Source organism: Marmota monax, unplaced genomic scaffold (assembly GCF_021218885.2).
Source record: "Marmota monax isolate L192 unplaced genomic scaffold, Marmota_monax_Labrador192_F-V1.1 WCK01_AAM20220418_F8-fsc00067, whole genome shotgun sequence".
In the NCBI taxonomy this organism is placed as follows: Eukaryota; Metazoa; Chordata; class Mammalia; order Rodentia; family Sciuridae; genus Marmota; species Marmota monax.
Genome location: NW_026695065.1, coordinates 9,041,397 through 9,063,355, shown reverse-complemented (window position 1 = coordinate 9,063,355; position 21,959 = coordinate 9,041,397). Strand labels below are relative to the sequence as shown.

At 36.8% G+C, this 21,959-nt stretch overlaps 1 pseudogene; it reads left to right on the top strand.

The window, feature by feature from the left end:
• Nucleotides 1-20,247, top strand: part of LOC124081608 (importin subunit beta-1-like) — a 103,187-nt pseudogene extending 82,940 nt beyond the window's left edge.
• The last annotated feature ends 1,712 nt before the right edge of the window (nucleotides 20,248-21,959 follow it).

Here is a 21,959-nt window from a genome sequence, read left to right as displayed (position 1 = left end):
TTGTAGAGAAAAGATTCAGGTTAATATTTTGTTCATACTATTTACTAAATAGCTCTGAGAAACTTTTTAAGCATTCTGAGGCTCAACTATACAATAAAAAATGATATCAATGCCTCACCCATCAGATTATCTTGAGAACCAATGAGAGACATTTTAATCCAGCTATCACTCTATTTCTCTACCTATTTACATCCAGTGGTCTTGAAGTTATTGCCTAAACTCACGTTTTCAAAATCCCTATCTTCCTTCTCACCTCTCAATGTATAGCAAACTTTCTCTCATACCTACCACTAAATTAAACCTGCTCTTCATTTACCATCTCATTGATAAGCTGGATGGATTCTTAGCATTCAACCTCATTTGATTTCTTGATAGCAGTTCTCACTCTCACCCATTCCATAAATTAATTATTTCTATCCCTTGTCCTCTAAGTCTCTATGTTCTCCTGAATTTCCAATTGTTTCTCTATGGTTATTCTTTCCCATTGTTCTTTGTGAACTAATTTTCTCCCATCTGGCCCTTAAATGTTGCTGCTCTTCATTATGCTGTTCTGAGCCTCTTCTTTTTTTCCTTGTGCAAGCTCTTCTTGTGAGACCTCACTCAGTTCTGAGGTTGTCCATAACCACTATTAAGCACATGACTCAAAAGCTTATAACTCATTCATTTATCCAAAAACTAATCAGTGTATATTGTCAACCCAAATGATGTCTGATTGTCAGACATGTGTATCTGATTTTTCACATGGAGTTCATCATTGACGCAAATATGATCTTTCTCATCTCTTTGAGCATATGTCACCTTGTCACATAGGCCTTTCCTGAAAACTTTCTTCAAATAAACATTTCTACTTTTGCACTTTACATTTCCTCATATCCTACTTTACATTTCCCATAGAATGTATCAAATGTATTGATTATTATTGTCTATTTACTTTCCATCTCTCCCATTCAGTGGTTATTTCTAGGAAATCAAGCATCATGCTTATTCCATTTAATGATATGACCCCTATGCCCCCCAAAGTGCACTAAATATGGTAATAACTCAATAACTATTTACTGAATGAACATAGAAAGTGCCTAGAGCACAGTAAGTTCTCAATAAATTGTAGCATTATTATTACGACATTCTTTATTTTTTTGTTGTTGTTAGCTGTATCCCATGAATTTTTTTTGTAACAAATCATTAATAGGAATTGGCACAGTGTAAAATAAACCAAGAAAACTTAATCATAAAATCAATATTACACTATAGGGAAGAGGAAGATCAAGGATAAGTTCAAAAACAGTAATGTTATTATCGCATTATTATTATCACATATAAGTATTAAAAAACACCAATTAAATACTAAACTAGGAAATCACAACTATGAGATGCATAATTAATTAATTATAAATAAATCTAGATGAGTAAAGCTATAGTATTCACTAGGGCTCCAGTATGTGCCATATACACACTTCTGATCACATCAAGTAAATACAGGGCAATGGGGATATCAAGCTTCAAATGCTGCTAGCAGCTAGAGAGTTCTAGTAGTATCAAAACTGCTCTTTGTTTTCTCTCTATGGCATCTGTGGAGCAATTTCATCAAATGGAGGCAAATTTAATGATACTATCAGTAGCAACAGAATGAGGAAGACCTTGGTGTAGACTCATTTTCAGACTTTCTAGATGTAAGTAGTTGCTGCCTATTTCCAAGCTCCTTAGTAGCCTTTGATCTAAAAACCTTTCATAATGCCCACCCTTGAGGCTGTGCCAGACCCTGACACTGGCTCAGCAAATTAACTAGCATAAAGTGAATTTTTATTGAATTATTTTATAAAGGGTGGGGCACAAAATATATCAATTTCAAACAAATAGTTGTGCTGGGAAACTGAGCAATATGCCGCTACAAAGGTGTTTATATTAAATAAGAAAAAACACATATTATGGGTAAAAACCTTTTAGCATTCTGATAAACATTAATAGGATTCTATAAGTGAAACGTTCTCTAAGGAAAACAGCTAAGATTTACAGTAAATAGCTCAGTCAAGTAAGCTGTGTGTAGCAATTGTTTCCCCAAAGCCTTAAGATTATTGGGGGCATTAATAAGGGGAAAGGAAATGCTATTACTAGAAGCAATAGATCCCTTTTCATTTGGGATACAAAACAAAACTTTCAGTAGTAGATTGCATACCAAAGCTGAGAAGGGGTCACAGTAAAAATGGTCCTCGTAGTATTTAGCTGCTTTGTGTATACTAGAAGCAGCAACAAAATTAGAGTCATATGTATTCTTTGAAACTATTTAAGCCTACAGGAAGATACACACAAGATAAAATGGAGTTGTCTTTTCAGTGAAATTTAAAAATTAGAAGCAGTAGTACTGGAACAGGAAGTCAAGAGAATAAATCTAAGAGTGAGGCTTCAAATAGACATGAAAGCAAGTCAACTCTAGGTGATGTACCATTCTAGACAAGTATATTTTCAGTACCAAAAAAAGCAAGGCCTTTAGATAAGCCAAAGCCTCTCAAATTTCATCACACAAATATTTATTTAAAGCAGCTAATTTCTTTACTTAAATAAGTAAATTTATTCTAAAAGAGAGCTATATTGTAACTGGCAGACCAATATCATTTGTTATTAGCAGAAGGTGTCCATGTAATAAATCAGTATGGATTAAGCAATATTATCAGGTTCCAGCAAGATACTTTTGTAAGCTTAGCTTGAAAATTACTTTTGTCTTCCTTTTAAAGGGACATTAGCAATTGTGAGAGTGTTATTAATGACAAACTGGCACCAAATTAAGAATTTCTCATTAATGTAATCTGAAAGACTGAATGGGCATTGAAAAGAGATCAACTTTCTCATTATGAATCATCTATTGTATGTCTGTGTCCCACCAGTAGGCACACACTTAGGAAAACATAAAGTTCAATAAATAACAATTTAGAAGCCATAGTCTAAGAGAAACTAAATGTAAGAAGAAAGAGCAAGAGTAAAAATGTAGAATGAATGGTCAGGGAAATGAATATTCCAGCAATTAAAAATAGGAGAATGTATCTTTCAACCCATTTGAAGTTATTCCAAGTGTTTTGGTTAGCTTTTTCATTGCTGTGACCAAAAAACCTGACAATAACAATTTTAGAGGAGAAAAAGTTTATTTAAGGACACATGGTTTCAGAGGTCTCAGTTCATAGATGGCTGACTCAATTCCTTGGGGCCTGAAGTAAGGCAGAACATTATGGTGGAAGTGTGTGGCAAAGGAAAACAGCTGGGAATATGGCACCAAAAAGCAGAGAAAGAGAGTCTCCCCTCACCATAGACTATATTTATACCCCAAAGGAAGGACCTTCAATGACCTATCTCTTCCAGCCATACCCTACCTGCCTATAGTTACCACTCAATTAATCCCTATTAGGGAATTAACACACTGATTATGTTAAGGGTCTCATAACCCAATCATTTCACCTCTGGACTTTCTTGCATTGTCTCACACATGAGCTTTTGGAGGACACCTCATGTATAAACCATAACACTAAGGGTTATAAAAATTATATTAACTTAACCATGATTAATAGTCCCCCCATAATTCTATCAGTGACTCTGAAATTGCACTTTGTCTCTGAAAACTGTGCCTTTTCTTTGGGGGAATCTAAGCAGAATAACTAGACCCTATTTCAGCCTCTAAAAGCTTCAGCTCAGTAGGGCACCTATCATTTCACTCACATATCTAAGGTGTGAAAGGAAAAGTGACATGAGCAAGTTCCACATTAATGAAGCAAGGAATACACCCCTACCCTTGGTAATACTACAAGTCAAATGACCATAGGTAGGAGTATATTATCCTCTTATAAACAGAAATACCATCTACCATAAGGGCCATGTTAGCAAAGACCAGGGGCAGATATAACTGTCATTGCAATTTATTGAGTCCTAATTGCATGCTAATTTCTCTTTAAGTACATTTAATGCATTTTTCTCATTAATTCCTATCAATGATCCTGTGCAGAAGTAGTTCTTAACCAAGGACAGAGTTGTATCCTTCCCTAGAGATTAGAGTTTAGGAGTATATGCAATAGTTATTCAGGATGCAACAGTTTAAGAGACCAACAATTTCATGAGGGTTACCAGTTAAAGAGGCATCCCTATAGTGTTAATACATGGAGTATAAAGCAGAAATTCTGGAAGGGTTCATTATGAAGTATGCATGAGGCAATACACTGAGGCTCATATTTTTATACAGGAAATCAGAAAAATGAGAGAGTTTTATGATCATAATAATTGGGTATTTTATGAGTATTGTTATTCATGAGACAATGCAAAAGGATTTAGAGAAATGATTGAGTTATGAAAGTATTAACATAATCAGTGCATTAATCCCTGATGGGATTAACTGAGTGGGAACTACAAGCAGGTAGGGTGAGGCTGGAGGAAGTGGATCCCTGGGGGGAGGCATTTGGGGTTTATATCTTGTCAATATTGAGAGGAGCCTCCCCTTCTTCCTGGTACCATGTCCCCAGAGTGTGGTCCTCTGCCACACTCTTCCACCATGATGTTCTACCTCACCTCAAGCCCTGAGGAATGCAGCTGGATGTTTATGGACTGAGACCTCTGACACCATGAGCCCCCAAATAAATTTTTCTCCATATCCACTTGTCCTGGTCTGGTCTTTAATCTTAGCACAAAAAAGCTGACTAAAATAGGTATAGAAAGGATTTGGGGGTTGTTTTTTCTTTAATTGCAAGTGAATCACACCTGGGATACATGATTAAAAATCTGTCATCCAGTTTATCTTCAAATCATTGTCTTTTAAGGATATTATTTTCATTTTATTTTATCCTTGTTAAATTTTTATTCCATTTGTCTATCCTCCATAAGTTTCTTATCAGAACTGTAGTGGCTTTTCATTTATAAATTCTCATATATTCTAATTATATATATATATATATATATATATATATATATATATATATATATTCCTTTTATTCTTATTGCTTTATCAATCTTATGTCATTATACTTTTATCTTATATTTCTTTATAGTTACTTTAATATTTTATTAAGAAATTGTTCCCTTGCAAGCATGTTTTTAGCTTTATTTTCCATATATTTTCTTATTCTCATATTTCATTCAACTATTCCTTTTCAGTTTTAATTCCTTTTACTTTTAAATTTTAATTGTTCTACTTTAGAAACAGGTTATTGCCAGGTACAGTGGCACACACCTGTAATCCCAGCAGCTTGGGAGGCTGAGGCAGGAGGGTGATTCAAGTTCAAAGAAAACCTCAGCAAATTAGTGAGGCCCTGTCAAACTATTAAAAAAAGGGCTGCGTATGTGGTTCAGTGGCAGAGTGTCCCTGGGTTTAATCTCTGATACCAAACAAACAAAAATATAGATTGTATTTTTATATTTGATAATTTGTATTACAGTTCTGAATCAATAATTGGGGTGCAGAAAATGTGGGTTTATCGATAATGAGTTTGAAACCATATCTCATGAGGGAGAACAGATGGCTGAAATGATGTTCAGGGATAGTTATAACCCCAGTGTAAATAAGGGACTTGGAAAAAATATGGTTTAATGGACTGACAACACATGATCATTCCTGGATAAGATAATGCAGCCTGAAATTATTGCTGGCTCAAAGGTACACAGACTTTTTCAATTATATTTACTAGTCTTCTTGATATATACCCTCAGCCTGAGTCTGATTCTATCATTGTTTAGGGTAAGCTAAGACCATAGTTGGTAATTTCTTCCTGTGAGTAGACACAACTGACTTAGACTGGCAAGGGTAGACAAATAGAGAGTCCTTATCCATTTAGACACTTCAGGTGTGGTTCTGTACTTGTTTTTAACAGTCCCACAAAATTAAAACACAAACAAAATATAGGACACCAACATTTTATTGCCAAGTTTGCATTTAATTAATCAGTGTATTTTAATAAATATGCCTCTACTATCAATATTATTCTCAGAACAAATTATATTTTAATATCAAAATAGGAGGGAACTGAATAAGAATGAGAGACCATTAACCTAAACAAATTGAGCTTTATTAAAACTCACTATATGTTCCTCAATTTTCTCATTTGCCATGTACCAATAAAAACAGAACCAAAGAGAGTCACTAGTCTATAGATCAGTATCTTGGAAGCATTGCTATAGAATCTATATTTTTATTATAGAAACTGTAAAAAAATACGTTTTGACCACTTCAACTTAGTCTTTTCTAGATTTTCCTTCACAGTGTTACTTTATATATTGCTCTTTCACCTTTTATTTAAAAATCTTATGAAATATTCTACATTTAAATTCAAAATTTTCATTTTTTATTATACCACACAATGAACTATATGATTGAATTTAGCCATTTAGAAATGTTGCCTCAATTGGACTCCAAGATGGCCGTGAATAGAGTGCATCACACCCCATGTACCATGTCACTGTGCAGATGAATAACGAGTTAGAATGACAAAAAACTATCTTGTTAGGAATTTACAGCAAAATTGGGGTTCACTGAAACCTAGAGGAAGGATGTCCAGCACCGAGGTCCTGTAATTGAGTCTCAAACACGAGCCAACTGTGTGACCGGAGGTCCAGGCTGACTGATCCGCGCGGCCCACCGCACAGCCCGCCCCAAGGCTACAGATGGCTGGGCGCCGCCGAGAAGCGACCAGCAAGCAGAGAGAAAAGTTGCTACGGATTCTGTGGAATTCTTCAGGCTGTGCCCTCACTGAGCCCCGGGCTGAGTTGGGGATTTCAGACGGGGAAGGAAGCAGTCCACTTCTCTCCCCTACAATGGAAACTCCAACAAGGAAGCCAGCGGCCACCATCTTGGAGAGCTGACATAACCACCGCCACTCTCCGACAGATTGCAATGGTAAAACAGGTGTGTGTTACTCAGCCCATCTCCCATACAGTGGGGAATTCTCATAAAATCTCTCCTAGGCTTTACGGGGGAGGGATTATCAGAGCGAGCCTGCATAAAGACGCGGGGAAAGCTAGAGACACCTGACCTCCAACTCCCCCTCCCATCAGCTGCAAAAACGAAACCTGTCTTGCCAGCGCTGGAAGAGGGGCAAGCGGAAAAAATCAAAACAATAGAGTGCCGGGGTTCCCAATAGCCACCCTCCACACCCAGCAAACTGCAGGCTCAGAGTACAGTTTGAACTGCCGAGAGGCATCACTCAGGGGAAGACTGGGCTAGCAGGAGAAGCCAGGACTAGCAGGAGAAACCAGGGGACTAGAGGCCAGGCCCTTGCGACTGGGCGGCTGGAGACCACACACCTGCTGGCGACGGATCGCCCGCCTGCTGCCTGCGCGACAGGGCGGCAGGAGACAGCCCACTGGCCAGCGACCGCCCACGCAACTGGGCGGCTAGAGACCACCCGCCTGCCGGCGACCGACCGCCCGCCCGCTCCCCGCGCTATTCAATGTAGTTCTTGAAATACTAGCCAGAGCAATTAGACAGACAAAAGAAATTAAAGGCATAAAAATAGGAAAAGAAGAACTTAAATTATCGCTATTTGCGGATGACATGATAATATATTTAACAGACCCAAAAGGGTCTACAAAGAAACTGCTAGAGTTAATAAACTAATTCAGCAAAGTGGCAGGATATAAAACCAACACGCATAAATCAAAGGCATTCCTGTATATCAGCAACAAAACTTCTGAAATGGAAATGAGGAAAACCACTCCATTCACAATATCCTCAAAAAAAAAAAATAAGATACTTGGGAATCAACCTAACAAAAGAGGTGAAAGATTTATACAATGAAAACTACAGAACCCTAAAGAGAGAGATAGAAGAAGATCTTAGAAGATGGAAAAATGTACCCTGTTCATGGATAGGCAGAACTAACATCATCAAAATGGTGATATTACCCAAAGTTCTCTACAGGTTTAATGTGATGCCAATCAAAATTCCAATGGCATATCTTGTAGAAATAGATAAAGCATCATGAAATTCATATGGAAAAACAAAAGACCCAGAATAGCAAAAGCAATTCTAAGCAGGAAGTGTGAATCAGGAGGTATAGCGATACCAGATCTCAAACTGTACTACAGAGCAATAGTAACAAAAACAGCATGGTACTGGTACCAAAACAGGCAGGGGGACCAATGGTACAGAATAGAGGACACAGAGACCAATCCACAAAATTACAACTTTCTTATATTTGATAAAGGGGCTAAAGCATGCAATGGAGGAAGGATAGCATCGTCAATAAATGGTGCTGGGAAAATTGGAAATCCATATGCAACAAAATGAAACTGAATCCCTTTCTCTTGCCATGCACAAAAGTTAACTCAAAATGGATCAAGGAGCTTGATATCAAATCAGAGACACTGCGTCTGATAGAAGAAAAAGTTGGCTACGATCTACATACTGTGGGGTCGGGCTCCAAATTCCTTAATAGGACGCCCATAGCCCAAGAGTTAATAACAAGAATAAACAAATGGGACCTACTTAAACTAAAAAGTTTTTTCTCAGCAAGAGAAACAATAAGAGAGGTAAATAGAGAGCCTACATCCTGGGAACAAATCTTTACTCCCCACACTTCAGATAGAGCCCTAATATCCAGAGTATACAAAGAACTCAAAAAATTAGACATTAAGATAACAAATAACCCAATCAACAAATGGGCCAAGGACCTGAACAGACACTTCTCAGAGGAGGACATACAATCAATCAACAAGTACATGAAAAAATACTCACCATCTCTAGCAGTCAGAGAAATGCAAATCAAAACCACCCTAAGATACCATCTCACTCCAGTAAGATTGGCAGCCATTATGAAGTCAAACAATAATAAGTGTTGGCGAGGATGTGGGGAAAAGGGTACACTTGTACAATGCTGGTGGAACTGCAAATTGGTGAGGCCAATTTGGAAATCAGTATGGAGATTCCTGGGAAAGCTGGGAATGGATCCACCATTTGACCCAGCTATCGCCCTTCTGGGACTATTCCCTCAGGATCTTAAAAGAGGGTACTATAGGGATACTGCCACATCAATGATCATAGCAGCACAATTCACAATAGCTAGACTGTGGAACCAACCTAGATGCCCTTCAATAGATGAATGGATAAAAATAAATGTGGCATTTATACACAATGGAGTGTTACACAGCAATAAAAAATGACAAAATCATGGAATTTGCAGGGAAATGGATGGCATTAGAGCAGATCATGCTAAGCGAAGCTAGCCAATCCTTAAAAAACAAATGCCAAATGACTTCTTTGATATAAAAAGAGCAACTAAGAACAGAACAGGGAGGAAGAGCATGAGGAAAAGATTAACATTAAACAGAGACGAATGGGGGGAGAGAAAGGGAGAGAGAAGGGAAATCATATGGAAATGGTAGGAGACCCTCAATGTTACACAAAATTACATATAAGAGGTTGTGAGGGGAAAGGGGGGGGGGAAACAAGGGAGAGAATTGAACAACAGCAGATGAGGTAGAGAGGGAAGATGGGAGGGGAGGGGGGGGGATAGTAGGGGATAGGAAAGGTAGCAGAATACAACAGTCACTAATATGCCATTATGTAAAAATGTGAGTGTGTAACCGATGTGATTCTGCAATTTGTATTTGGGGTAAAAATGGGAGTTCATAACCCACTTGAGTCAAATGTATGAAAGGTGATATATCATGAGCTTTGTAATGTTTTGAACAGCCAATAAAAAAAAGTGAAACCACAAAGATGAGTGTTAGAACTTCACTTGTTTATCAATGTTGTAAGTTATTTCTTTGTTAAACTGAAAAAAATAGTTTTGGATATCAAAAAAAAAAAATAAATGTTGCCTCTTTAGAGAAGTTGATACGGGTTTTATCGGGATGCTCCTTTTCATAATTTTGCAACTACTCTGTTTTAGCTTCCAGAAAGCTCAAAGCCACCATTGCAGCTCAATTACAGTATTTATTCTTATAATTAGCATTTACATTTCCCCTTTTTCCTTGATTTATATTTTCTGCTTCTAGTTTACACTCCTATTATACTTTTCATGTTATGAACTCTCTCATTGCCTTTCTAGACAGAAATGGGTTATAAATTAGTGTAAATTAAATAGTGTTCTCATTATATTCTATTAATCTCCATGTCCTGTTGCTTTTATTGACTGTAAGTTCTTTATTGTGGAATCTTGATTCACCTTTGTATTTTGGATAGTGTTTAAACACATAACAGATAGACTCAAAGCTCATTTGTTAAATGCTTCACAGACTGAATGGCTCAGACTTTATACTCTCACTTGGAAAGATATAATCATTTTTATCATGTTGAATATTTGGCAAATCATATAAAGTAGAAAAATCTATTAACAATACAGGAAGTCACTAAGTGTTAATATGTCTAATTTTAAAATAAGTCTTTATTCCCAATTGCTGGAAAACAATTAGTGATTTTTTTAAGACAATATAAGCATCTCTGCCACATGCAAAACTAGGAAAGTATGTTATACTTGTACTTATAAATGTCTCTTCCCACACTGAAATGTTGAAAAGATATTTGAAATGTTGCCAAGTTTCATTTTGCTTGAATTATCTGACACTCTGTCAGCTTAACTAGAATATTTGGCTTTATCACATATTTCATTCAAGAATGTCATACCATTTTCATTCTTACTAGTTCCTTCATCGTTAACCTACTTTTATTCTGCATCCACATTCTAACAGTGTCCTGTATTGGAAGCAAAATCCCTCCTCAGTGAGAATAAGTTAGAAGAGTGCCCCCCCATAACACAACTTTAAATTTCAGATATGGAATAATCAGTTTTACAAGTATGTCTACAAATTACTAATGGGTCTTGGACAGATACTGCTCTTAATCAAATAATGCTTCAGACTACTAAAGTGCGGGTTATCCACAAGCACTTTCTCAACACTCACCCAAGAGCCATTGTCTGTGTAGCATTCTGCATCAGGAAAAACAGTTAAGTGCAAGCAAAGGTAAGGCTATGGAAGCTGGTAAACTGAACTCTTTAAATAGCTTTTGTATTTGAGAGAGAAAAAAGTTTTAATATAAAATACACTTTAGTAATACAGAAAATGAATTGTTGGCATCACAAAAGACAGAACTTGGAACCAACATATTTGGCTGCTGGAGGAGATTCGGCCAGGTGTGCATGCTTTTCAGGTCATGGCAAGGAGAGCAAAAAGCCATTGTAATGAACTTCCTTCATCAAAGATAGGAAGACAGTTCAAGGATGACATGACATGTTTTAGGAAGGAAGTAATTCTGTATTCAAAAGAAACATCTCAGGTACCTGTGCTACCCAGAACCCAGAGACCTAGATGAAGATTGACAACTGGGTCACCAATGTAAGGGGTGTCTCCTTCATGTCAGAAATGATGATATTCTTTATAACTACTAAATCCATACTTTGTCTCATCTGACCTGAAAATCAAGACTATTTTCAGTCATTATTATTATTTTGAGTTGCACATCTTGTCATAAAAAAATAATACAGTGAATTTCAAGAAAATTTCTAAGTGAATTAAGTGCTCCCAGATGTGATTATCTTTTAGTGCCAGAGGCCAGGGAAGAACGGAAGGGCAATAGGAAAAGTTCAAAGTAACACATTGCTGCTTGAGAGATTCAACATCATTTACTGGCAAAAGTATTAAGACTTTCCAGCAGTCAGACCTTGCATTTGGCCTTTCAAAATGCACTGAAATGGAAGCCAGAATGTTGGGGTGCAGGTTTTATTACCATCTGACTCCGAAGTTGTTCAGAAGTAACCTTTGCCTGTATTGCCCAGTAATAGAGATAACACAGAAAATGTTCTGGAGTTGAATGGGGGAGTTATTTCACTACTAGATTACATCTTTACATTTTTTAAATTAACTACATATCTGTTAAGCAAATACAGTGTCAAGGTTTGGAAATGATATCCTTGTATAAGAGTATTCACTTCTAACTACATTGTGATTTGCAGGTGCTAAGGAGAAACCCTTGCCATTGTCTCAAGGCAGTGTGTGTCAATCCAATTTAATGATCATAAAGATCTTTCTCTGACTCTAAGGACCAGGAGTTCATTTGAGCAGACATCCTGTAGGGAGGGTTTTTTTTTTTTAAGTTGAAAAGAAGAATATCTATGCCCAGGAGTCCTTTCATTATACCTATTTAACGGTTCTTACTCTAAAGTCAAAACTCTGCTACCTTTCATGATACCACAGAGAGATAATTTTTTTTTAAATTTATAAGCACATGCTTCTGCTGTGAGATTACACTCTACAAAGACAGTGGAAATACTTACTTTAAAACAGCACAGTACTGGGCACACAATGGACATTTAAAAAACATTAAGATGGTGATGATGATGGTGCTTTGGGTTTAAAAGGATATAAATTATTTTTCTTTGAGGACTTAGAATTGGTCATAGAGCTATACATTTTGCCAAATTCTTACCTAAATCTGATCAAAACTCACCCAGCAACTTGTGACAAATGCCCTTTGAGCTTTTGTCTCCGAAATGTACAATGTGTATCATTGTTAGGGAACAGACTTATGTGTGTGGTAGGAACACAAGGCAAAGAGACTAATTCTATAAAATGGGCCCACTCTGCTGACCCCCACATACTTTATTTTCCAAGAAGAAATTTACCTGAAGCTCTACCTGGCCTAAGTGGATAGGTCATATTATATTCTTCAGCAAACTACCTGTTATCTGCAGGATAAACGCAGGCCCAAAACCAAGTTTCCTTGAAGCGGGAGACTTATAACCAGATCCTGAAACACAGGGAGATAAGGATAATTCCCCCAACCATAAAATCTGTAAGAATTTATGGTTAAGAATCCAATTAAAACCAGTCAGCATGAGCTAAGGTGATCTAGAGTTGTCATGGCAGTGGGGACTTGAAAGTATGATGTCATCTTGCTGTCAGTCAAAAGTCCAAAGGTGGACCTGGGTAAGACTTTCTGGAAACTTCTCTGGATTCCCAATAAAGCTATAGTGCAGGAGAGGCCCATTTTGCCTCTCCTCTCTAAGAGGACTCATTTTCTCCCTTGAGAATGCCCTCTTTTCCTTTCCCTATTCTTTCGACAAACTCATTCCAGTTAGTCTCTACAACATGTCTGAAATATTTCTGAATTAATTTCAAGAATCAGGGTTTGAAGGTGTGTCTTCTTGATTCCTCTGTTTCCCAGAAGGACCCAGTTCTATAACATGATAATCATTTTTTACTTTCAAATGACACTGGTGGGTATTTATTTCTTCACTAAAGTTACCTTAAATGGGAAAACAAGGTTTATGAAATTAATGAAGCAACCTGTACACATTTTTCTTCTTTCCTATATCTGTCACATTGTCTAGTTTTGTCTCACAACAGTTATTAATAGGAATTATGTAATTTCATATTCCAAAAAGCTCAAGTGTATTACACAGCATCCTTAAACTTCCAGCATCAGTATTTAAGAGACACTTAGGAAATGGACTTTCCATTTTAAAGATGAAATAGCTAAATCTGAAAATAACTGGTGGTGACTTTATGGGATATTTGAAGAAATTGCCAAAACTGAAATGTAAAAAGATCTTTATAGATCTTGCTAAGCATCAGGAAATTTTTTTGAAAAGTTTAATGTTCTTCTGAATGAATGCATGCAGTTTCATTCAGCACTTCAGAAATTATGATATTTTGTGTCGCCATGGGACATTTAGAAATATATAAGATCATTTTTCTTGTCATAATGATTGGGGACCACATTGACATTCAGTATATTAGGACCAGGAACTCTAGACATCCCTAAATATTCAAAATAATCCTGCATTGAATTTGATATTTCTCTTCACCCACACTACAAAATCTGCAATCCTTCCCTTCTCAGGGAAGGGCAAATTTCACCACCTAGAAGCTTTTCCCTGCTAAAAATTTGTAAATAATTATTTATCTCTCTCCTTCTTTCATACTAAATATCCAATTCATTAGGAAATCTTTGTGCAGGGAATTGAACTCAGGGCCTCATGCATTCTAGGCAAGCACTTTACCACTGAGCTACATACCCAACCCCTCATCAAGACATTTTGTAGGCTCTTTAAATCTCATCTAAAACCCAGTTGCTTCTTGCTATCTCCAGTGCTAAAACTGTGATCTAACCACAGTCATTTCTTGCCTGAATCACTACAATATCCTCTGAACTGGGCAATCTAATTTAACCTTTGTCCTACCCACCACTGCTTAGTCCCAAGTATCCCAAACACAACATCTATTTAAACCTAAGATATCATGATACTTCTCTCCTTAAAACCCCAAAAGAGCTTCCCACTCAGAGTAAAACCCAAAGTACTTAGAGGAACCTACAAGGCCCTATCTGATATGCCTTCCTTCCATTACCTCTCCGACCTCCTGTTCTGCTACTTTCAACTTCATATATTTTTTTTTCTTTTCCATGCTTTTATTTTCAACCTTTCTTCATCATTTTATATAAAATACATCTATCTCATAAAAAACAAATCATTGATTTTGGTTTTTATCTGACTATACCAATGTTGTCTCTTAATTTGTTCCATTCACTTACTCTTTTTTTTAAATTTTTTATTGTTGGCTGTTCAAAACATTACATAGTTCTTGATATATCATATTTCACAATTTGATTCAAGTGGGTTATGAGCTCCCACCTTCACCCCATACACAGATTGCAGAATCACATCAGTTACACATCCATTGATTTACATATTGCCATACTAGTGTCTGTTGTATTCTGCTGCCTTTCCTATCCTCTACTATCTCCCCTCCCCTCCCCTCCCCTCCCCTCCCCTCTTCTCTCTCTGCTCCCTCTACTGAGATTCGTTTGTCCCCCTTATATTATTTTTCCCCTTCCCCTCACTTCCTCTTGTATGTACTTTTGTATAACTCTGAGGGTCTCCTTCCATTTCCATGCATTTTCCCTTCTCTCTCCCTTTCCCTCCCAACTCTCATCCCTGTTTAATGTTAATCTTCTTCTCATGCTCTTCGACCCTACTCTGTTCTTAGTTACTCTCCTTATATCAAAGAAGACATTTGGCATTTGTTTTTTAGGGATTGGCTAGCTTCACTTAGCATAATCTGCTCTAATGCCATCCATTTCCCTGTAAATTCTATGATTTTGTCATTTTTTAATGCAGAGTAATACTCCATTGTGTATAAATGCCACATTTTTTTTATCCATTCATCCATTGAAGGGCATCTAGGTTGGTTCCACAGTCTAGCTATTGTGAATTGTGCTGCTATGAACATCGATGTAGCAGTGTCCCTGTAGCATGCTCTTTTTAGGTCTTTAGGGAATAGACCGAGAAGGGGAATAGCTGGGTCAAATGGTGGCTCCATTCCCAGCTTTCCAAGAAATCTCCATACTGCTTTCCAAATTGGCTGCACCAATTTGCAGTCCCACCAGCATTGTACAAGTGTACCCTTTTCCCCACATCCTCGCCAGCACTTCTTGTTGTTTGACTTCATAATGGCTGCCAATCTTTAGAGTGAGATGGTATCTTAGGGTGGTTTTGATTTGCATTTCTCTGACTGCTAGAGATGGTGAGCATTTTTTCATGTACTTGTTGATTGATTGTATGTCCTCCTCTGAGAAGTGTCTGTTCAGGTCCTTGGCCCATTTGTTGATTGGGTTGTTTGTTCTCTTATTGTCTAATTTTTTGAGTTCTTTGTATACTCTGGATATTAGGGCTCTATCTGAAGTGTGAGGAGTAAAGATTTGTTCCCAGGATGTAGGCTCTCTATTTACTTCTCTTATTGTATCTTTTGCTGAGAAAAAACTTTTTAGTTTGAGTAAGTCCCATTTGTTAATTCTAGTTATTAACTTTTGTGCTATGGGTGTCCTATTGAGGAATTTGGAGCCCGACCCCACAGTATGTAGATCGTAGACAACTTTTTCTTCTATCAGACGGCGTGTCTCTGATTTGATATCAAGCTCCTTGATCCATTTTGAATTCACTTTTGTGCATGGCGAGAGAAAGGGATTCAGTTTCATTTTGTTGCATATGGATTTCCAGTTTTCCCAGCACCATTTGTTGAAGATGCTATCCTTCCTCCATTGCATGCTTTTAGCCACTTTATCAAATATAAGGTAGTTGTAGTTTTGTGGATTGGTTTCTGTGTCCTCTATTCTGTACCATTGGTCCACCCGCCTGTTTTGGTACCAGTACCATGCTGTTTTTGTTACTATTGCTCTGTAGTATAGTTTGAAGTCTGGTATCGCTATACCGCCTGATTCACACTTCCTGCTTAGCATTGTTTTTGCTATTCTGGGTCTTTTGTTTTTCCATATGAATTTCATGATTGCTTTCTCTATTTCTACAAGAAATGCCGTTGGGATTTTGATTGGCATTGCATTAAACCTATAGAGAATTTTTGGTAATATCGCCATTTTGATGATGTTAGTTCTGCCTATCCATGAACAGGGTATATTTTTCCATCTTCTAAGATCTTCTTCTATTTCTCTCTTTAGGGTTCTGTAGTTTTCATTGTATAAGTCTTTCACCTCTTTTGTTAGGTTGATTCCCAAGTATTTTATTTTTTTTGAAGATATTGTGAATGGAGTGGTTGTCCTCATTTCCATTTCAGAGGATTTGTCACTGATATACAGGAATGCCTTTGATATATGCATGTTGATTTTATATCCTGCCACTTTGCTGAATTCATTTATTAGCTCTAATAGTTTCTTTGTAGACCCTTTTGGGTCTGCTAGGTATAGAATAACTTCATATATTTTAATCTATCTATACTGGCCTCCTTGCTGCACCTTGAAAATGTTAGTCAGATACCTATCATTAGAACTTTGAACTGACCTCTTTGTCTAGAATGTTTTTCACCAGACATCTGCATGGTTAACTTCCTCAGCTCCTTCAAGATTTTGCACAGATATCACCTTCTCAATGAGGCCTAATCACAACCATTCTAATTATAAATTTCAACCACCTACCACTCCCTGACGACCTCAGTATTGTTACCCTGCCCTATTTTTCCCCAAGGCATTTATTACCTTATAACAGCTTGTTTAATTTCTTTACCATGGTTATTGTCTGTTTCCTGCCTACGGCACCCCTAACTAGTCTGTAAGTTTCATGAAGACAGAAATATTTTTGCCTGTTTTGTTCAATGTTGCATTCAAAGTACCTAGGACAGTGCTTGACATATAGTAAGTGCTCAATGAATATTTGTTAAATGACTTCCAAATATCCCAACACACATTTGTGTAGTTGAAAAATCTTTTTACACATTGGGTTTTGATGAAATATTACTTTATTTTGTTTGATATTTAATAAGTATGTTTTTACCATTTGGGGAAAAACATGTCAGAAATAGCAATGCAACTCATGATATTTGGATATTTGGGTGTTGGTTACATGTGAAATTAACCTTGGTACCTGGTAATTTATAATGATTTTTAGCTATAAATTATAAGTATTTGACTACTTTATTATGTCTTTGGGAGAGGTTTTGCCTGAGCATGTATGTATTGAAATATATATTATTTTATTAAAAATTACTTTCCTTTCATTTACCTTTTATATTACTGTTAAGACATTATATTATTGCTTTTTTCTTTAATAGCATATATCAGTAGGTTTTAATATCCGCAAATTTCATTTCAGAATTTTAAAGGAGGTTTTAGAATTCTTATTACAATGGCAAGAAAGTCATTAATACTTCCTATGCACTTCATGTTTAGTTTGTGACTTTCCATAGATAGACACTGTATAAAAATATGGAGCAGAGAGCACAGATTAAATGCACTAATATTTCATAAGAGTCTAACTTGTGTAAAGTACTCACCAGCTCCACAAACTTTTTTGCCAAGGCTAGGAAACATAATTTGGTTGTCTAAAATGATAAGTAACCCTAACTTCTCTGCCATTATTAGCTATAGCCACAAATTGGACAGGTTTTGCAGAAAAACTTTGATCCTCTCTGCTTCTAAGTATAAACCTTCCAAATCATTTCTGTCCAAACTCAACAAAATATAAACCCAGGAGTGGCTATTTGCTGGTTCCTGGTGCAAAACATGTTCCTAGTTCTATTGTCTGGAATCCATTCCCCGTCTAGTTTTGGATATGTAGTTATTGGGTACATACGAATCTGTCAAAGCTTTCTTCCAGGATGTACCTTGGAGACATGTTTCCTGACTTTAACCTTTTGTCTATACCAGTGTTATCTGCCCCTTCCAGAATAAAGCTCTTGAACTATAGAGCATCTGTCCCTACCTGCCACATTATTTCTGTTCCTAGCTAGTTGTACCACACAGATATATAAGAATGACTAGCCACTAAATTTTGACAGTTTGAAAGCAAACTAAAACTGCTTTATTTTTGCTCCTAAAATTCTTCTGCCCCTGTAACCTTGAACTTTATTTGAAGTGCACATTTACATGATACTTTAATGCACACAGTTACTACCCCTGTCTTTCTGATTCATACCAGATGAGTCTAAGACTTAAGTCAATCCTTTTCCTTGTGTGTATTGCAGATGATACTATTAATAGTGGTGTTGTACGTTAGTGCAATTCTGTCTGAAATGTCTAAAGCATGGACCTTTAATAGCATAGAACAACAGTATTTTAAAGTTTCTGTCACCTATCTGAAACTCAAAACACTTAATAATGAAAGTTTATTTGTTTCACATAGTTTGACATGAAGAAACTTTGGGTAAATAGTAGTCTATAAGTTATTTTATGATGTAAGTTCCTTTAAAGAAATCATTGCAGTTATAAGATATCATCACCTACTTGGGCACTTAGCCAAGACAATATACTGAACACTGGTTTTCATGCACACTCTCCCACAAATAGCATAAGGCATTTTAATGACTCTAGTATTTGCGATTTACCTCTTAGTTTCTGTAATCTAAAATTTAGCAAAGTTGTCCCTCCTTGCTAGCTCCTGTTCACTCTTTTCCTTCCATTTTTGGCCCTCCTCTCCAAACAAGCTCTAGCCATGTTCTCAGCTGCCCTTAACTTTCCTCCCTCATCTCCAACAGCAGAGCAATGGTCACAGTCCACAGCAAAGTAGAAAGGAAGGAGGGAAGGAATAGAAATGACAAAGGATGATAGAGTACTACCAAGAATGAACAGATTAATGAACTTGGGGTGACTCTGATCCTCTTCAGACTTTCCATTGCCACTTTTATTCCTAGTTATAGCTGTCATTTAAGATGCCAATTTTCATTTAAGAAGAAGCAACTGCTACTCCTTCACCTTGGAGCTCTTCTAAAGTTAAAACCATATCTTTATCTCTATTTGAACTACAAGTGACATAGAAGTTTATGGAGTGAGGGGTGGTGGAACTTGCCAACGGTCCTTCTAGAATTCTATACAGTGCCAGAAAATGCACAAAATAGCCAGAATGAAAGGGTTGCAGCTTATCTACAAGTCAAGAATTCTTTTAACATCTAAGGATACAAATATCAAGGGACAATATCAACAGAAAGGCTTAACATTAATGCTAAAGTTTGATGGAGAAGCTAAAAGCAATGTTGTGGACCTCGAGCACAGAAACTTACCAGTTTAATTCTTCTTCACTGTGATGTCTGATATTGTTTATAGAAAGATACCAGTGAACCAGTGGCCAAAACTAATTCTTCAGTTGGTAGCCAATGTCACAAACCACAACAACCCAAAGCACATGAAAAGACTCGATGATGGGAATAATCTTATACATGTGCCAGTATATTTACAGGAAGCAACTGTAGGATAAAGCCAATGAGATTCTGACTGTCACATCCTTAGAGAAGAGGGAAGAAGATTCTGATAGTAATGTGAAGTCAGTGGCTACAAAGGCACTCCTGAACTATTGTAGTTCACCAAAGCAAACTTTGACAAAGGGTCTGAAAGGCAATTCATTTTGCAGTAGTCTATGGAGCAACCTATTATCAAGATAACAAGGTATGAGTGGCTACATTACAGAATCTGGTGAAGAAAATGTCCCTGAATTATCAGTACATGGAGACACATATATATGAGTCTTACTCTTTTTGTGGTCACAATTGAAGTAATGAACAGTGACTTTGATGAAGTGGCCCTATAAGGAGTAAAATTCTGGTCCAATGTCTGTGATGAAAAAATAGATTTGATCATTAAAGCTTAATAGGCAGCAGAACAAAGAAAGCCCCCACAGCACACAGCAAGTTCCGTGCCAAGGGAGCACTGCAGTTGGGTTCCAGTTCTCACACAGACACTAGCAAAGAATGATGAAAATGGTGATGCTCTTGGCCAACTAATGTGAAGATGACATTATCCCATGTATTCTTCTTTCTGTTAAAGAACATGCCTACAGCCATGATTAGTCATACCAGGATCAGGATACCACTGTGATGGCTTTTGCCTGTATCTTTGGAGAACAGAAAGCTCCAACTCCTAGTTATATAGGCAATGCCTATCTTAATAGCATTAACTAAGCTTTCTGTATAAGTTATTTGGTATACAAGTATATAGGGTAAAGACAGATTTTTTTTTCTTTTTAATTTTAATTTGTTATATATGACAGCAGAATGCATTACAATTCATATTACACATATAGAGCACAATTTTTCATATCTCTGCTTTTATATAAAGTATACTCACACCATTCATGTCTTCATATATGTACTTAGGGTAATGAAATCCATCTCATTCCACCATTTTTTAAGACGGATGTCTTACCAAACTGTTCCATGAAGTTGTCATCAATGATGTCCTCTTAGCTGCCCTGATAGTGTCTGATAGAAGTCCTGAGTGCTGAACCCAGAATGGCTTCAAATGCATGCTGAGCTTTTTCCAGTCTAGCTAAAGCTTCTTATGAACTTCATGAGTGATGATCAGGAAGAAATAGCTACTTACTGCTTATCCTCATATGTTAGAAACTCATGGAGACCAAAGACAGGACTGCTGTCCAATGGAAATGAGAAGTGCTACATATGAAGCTTTGATGGAAATTCTGAAAAAAAATAGTACTAAATATTCAGTTCAAAAATTGGAAGCTTTGGTGTAATTGTAAAAAAGTATATCAAATGAAGTCACAAATAAAAGCACTTTTTATAAGTCCAATTCAATGACCTTTCAGTCTTTACTCTGCATAACTCTTCAAAATGTTCTCTGAAAAATACAGCATCAAGATGAGATCATCTCTCTGTTAACTATTTTCCAAAGCACAGTTGCATCTGATGGAATGCAAGAGGATGCCTGATGACAGTTAGTACATTGGAGGAAATATAGGTTAGTGAATTCCTAAAGTACACAGAACTTCTAGACTCTTCCTGGGCACAGACATTTTATTGAAAAATTGAACTGAATGTCAGGTTTTATTGGGTTTAGTGGAAGACTATAAACCACTATAGGTGTAGTGGAAGACTTATGTCGCATCTTGAAATCCACTACCTTACCTTTAGTTGATAGATAACATGGAGAATGTGAATACCCAAAGGTTTGTAAAGCCAACAATTCTGTGTTTGGTGAAATTACCCTTGTTATTGGTGGTGAATTTAGTACCTAAAGGAAGTATTGAATATGTTTCAGCTAGCCTCCCAATTCCAGATGAACAAGTCAGATTTCAACATTATGTAATGAAGATAATGAGATAAGCAAAGGCTACTGGGACGCCTATAGGTAATTGTCCAAGGATCAAAGGGAGACTAGGAACATGTGTACCCACATATAGTTCTGATATATCCAAGAGAAAAATTTAAACTTTCTTTAACCACATTGCTAGATTGAAGTATCATATGGAAAGTATAAGCAGTGGTATAACATGGAGCATGGATGGGTGGGTTTGTTGTCTCACGAATTTCAAGAGTGAAATTCACAGACCCAAGAGTAAGAGCAAAGTAACAGGATTTATTAGAATAATGAAAGAAAGAAAGAAAGAAAGAAAGAAAGAAAGAAAGAAAGAAAGAAAGAAAGAAAGAAAGAAAGAAAGAAACGAACTTCCAAAACAGAAGGAGTCCCAGAAGAGGGTTGCCCATAGTGTCTGTTGTTTAGGAGTTTTTAAAGGCATATCAGATGGCCCAGCACAGGTGATTGG